A 3,761-nucleotide genomic window follows, 5' to 3' on the forward strand; every position below is an offset into this window, starting at 1 on the left:
CTGCATCTCCAGATAAACCGGTTCAACAAGGTTAGTGCCATTTCTCTTCTCAATTAATTGCTTCCCTCCCTCCTCCCGCCCGTGTAAATAAGGAAGGAGCATATGAAGTCATTCAGAGGGATTTTTTCACAAAATCCTTCAAGTATTCAAGGTGTCATGACTCGCTGAACTGAGAGGCTTGTTTACCCAGACAATTAAACTGTCATTACGTCTGGCGAAAGATAGAGCAGCACCGCTGAGTTTGTAGTGTTAGAGCGTTTATTCTTGGCTACTTGAGAGTACTGCAACAAATTGAAATGAACCGGGTGTAATACGCTGACAACATGCATTTTAATGCGCCATTAAGGCCCAACCATTTCCTGTATGCGTTAACTCTGGGATTAATTAGATTGTGTCAAGTGGTTTATTGGGGAACAAAAAATGTGGGCATCCATACAAAGTGTCGCACTTGTCCTAAAACACAGCAAAAACTGAAAAATCCATCATCATTCTGTCTTTATTTTTCTCATTTTGCAGATCTAATAGATACATACATCTATTTATCCATCTCTCCATCCATCTATTCATTCATTCATCCATCCCATCATCTTTCCAATCATCCATATGATCCATCCGTCACAGCCGTATCACCCTGCAGCCAAAGACCGGCTACTCACTGAAGCTAAGCAGGGCTGAGCCTGGTCAGTACCTGCATTGGAGACCACATGGGAACACTAGGTTGCTGTTGAAAGTGGTGTTAGAGAGGCCAGCAGGGGGTGCTCAACCTGTGGTCTGTGTGAGTCCTAATACCCCAGTAAAAGTGAAGGGGACACTATAATGTCAGTGGGCACCGTCTTTAGGATGAGACGTTAAACTGAGGTCCTGACTCTCAGACAATCATGGCCTCCCAATCATTCCCATCAACCCAGTTGGCTCTGTCATTGTCTCTCCACTCCACCTGTAGCTGGTGTGTGGTGAGCGCACTGGCGCCGTTGTCCTGTGGCTGCTGTCGCATCATCCAAGTGGATGCTGCACACTGGTGGTGGTGTGGAGAGACCCCCTTCATGATTGTGAAGCACTTTGGGTGTAAGGCCAACCACAATAAATGCGCTATATAAATACACATTACATTACATTACATCATCCATTCAAACATTCATCCATCCATCTATTTATCCATCCATTTAGGCATCCATCACATTCATCTGTTCCTACATCTAACCGTCTTGTTCATTAATCCGTGTATCGATTTATTCATCCATCTGTTCATCAATTCATACATCCATTTATTAATCCCTTCATCTAACTGTATATCCTTCTCTCTTTATCCATCAATCTATCACTCCATCCATCATTATTCTGTCTTTATTTTTTGTTCATGTATACATAGATCCATTCATCCATTCAATCATCCATCCATCCACCCACCCATCCATCCATCCATCCATCCACCCACCCACCCACCCACCCATCCATCCATCCACCCATCCATCCATCCATCCATCCATCCATCCATCTAGGCATCCAGGCATCCATCACTTCATTCATCTGTTCCTTCATCCATCTCTATTGTTCATCAGTTTATTCATCCATATGTTCATCAATGCATACATCTATTTATCAATCCACACAATCATCTGCCTGTATATTCATCTCTCATTATCCATCAATCTATAAATGACTCCATCCATCCATCCATTTATTCACCCACCCACCCACCCACCCATCCATCCATTTATTCACCCACCCACCCACCCACCCATCCATCCATTTATCCACCCACCCACCCACCCACCCATCCATCCATTTATCCACCCACCCACCCATCCACCCATCCATCCATCCATCCATCCATCCATCCATCCATCCATCCACCCATTTAAGCATCAGTCTCTTCATTCATCTATTCCTCCATCCATCCTGCTTGTTCATCCATTTATTCATCAATCTGTTCCTCAATACTTACATCTATTTATTAATCCCCCTTTAATCTGCCTCTATATTCATCTATCATTATCCATCCATCCATCCATACATCATCCATCCATCCTTTCAAAAATCCATCCATTCATCTATTTATCTATCCAATTCATCACTCAATCCATCCATTCTTCCATCCATCTGTAAGTCTTTGCATTTATCCATCAATCCGTCAGTCTATCCAACCATCCATCTATCCATCCATCCATTCATCCATCCATTCATCCATCTGCCTGTCTATCCATCTTGGCATTTCTTTCTTGTCTAGAAAATTCTTCTTGATTTAGGGTTTTTTTGTTAAATATTTGGACTAAAAACATTGTAAAGAAGGCACTTTTACAAATCTTGTAATTTCACCGTTGTTGTTTCCCACTCGAGCGCCAACTAATCCGCCAAAAAAAGCGGCGCTACACTTCAATTTTCAGCTTAACAGGCAGGAGATGAGCGGAATATTGGAAACAGAGGGGTGATTAGAGGTCATGTGATGTCACTGTCAGCAAGCCAATGACCTCTGTCACAGCGCCTGCCATTTAAATGTCAAAATGTGCATCCGTGTCGGACGGCCATCATCTCTCTCTCTCGCCCGCATTTGCATTTCAGAGAGTTCCTGTTCGCTGTCAGGAAAAAAAAAAAAAAACAGCAGCCCGTCAGACCTCCGTACTGGGCATCTCTTCAAACATGTGTGTCCCTGCCAGATGCTAATTCACCGCAATTAAAACAGATATCACAGGCGCGCACTTGAGCTTGAGATTGATGAGGCGGATGGTAAATTTACAGCAATGAGTGAGATGTTTGTCACGTCACACAGCGCGAGTGATGTTTGTCCTTCCTGACAGTGCTCAGAAATGTTTCCGAGTTTGATATCAAATAGTGCCTTTGATGCAGCAGAGTTGAAACATAGTTCACGTGTGCTGTGCTGCATCAGAAATCAGAGCTGAGACAATGTGCATGTTAATGTTAATTGGAGGAATCTTACATAGTTTTTTATTTGTCCGAGTTGTGTTCAGAGAGTTGTATTTTGCAAATTAGTTTTAATGTAGATTTTTGGATCTTTTTCATCGTGATGTTACTTTCATGGGGCGACACGGTGGCTCAGAGCTGTCGCCTCACAGCAAGAAGGCCACTGGTTTGAGTCCCGACTCGACCAGTTGGCATTTCTGTGTGTAGTTTGCTACTCCCTGTGTTGGTGTGGGTTTCCTTTAGGTGATCTGGTTACCCCCACAGTCCAAACACATGCGTATAGGTGAATTCAATAAACTAAATTGGTCGTGGGAAGCACGGTGACGCAGTGGGTAGCACTCTCGCCTCACAGTAAGAAGTTCGCTAGTTTGAGACTCGGCTGGGTCAGTTGGCATTTCTGTGTGGAGTTTGCATGTTATTCCTGTGTTCGTGTGGGTTTCCTCTGGGTGCTCCGGTTTCCCCCTCAAGTCCAAAGTCATGCGCTATATGTGAATTGGGTAAGCTAAATTGTCTGTATGTGTGTGAATGGAAGTGTATAGGTGTTTCCCAATGATGAGTTGCAGCTGGAAGGGCATCTGCTGTGTAAAACATATGCTGGATAAGTTGGTGGTTCATTCCGCTGTGGCGACCCCAGAATAATAAAGGGACTAAGCCAAAGGAAAATGAATGAATGAATGTTACTTTTATGGCAATTTAACAACACAGGCTCATTCTGAAAATGTAGTCCTGCAGAAGTTTCTGGAGTAGGCGGAAGTACATATGGCTGCATTTAATTTATTTAAGCGAACACTACGGGGCGGTATGACGGCATTCCTTTTGGCACTTACTGGCTGACTACTTAC

The sequence above is a fragment of the Danio rerio genome, chromosome 11 (assembly GCF_049306965.1).
Source record: "Danio rerio strain Tuebingen ecotype United States chromosome 11, GRCz12tu, whole genome shotgun sequence".
Lineage (NCBI taxonomy): Eukaryota > Metazoa > Chordata > Actinopteri > Cypriniformes > Danionidae > Danio > Danio rerio.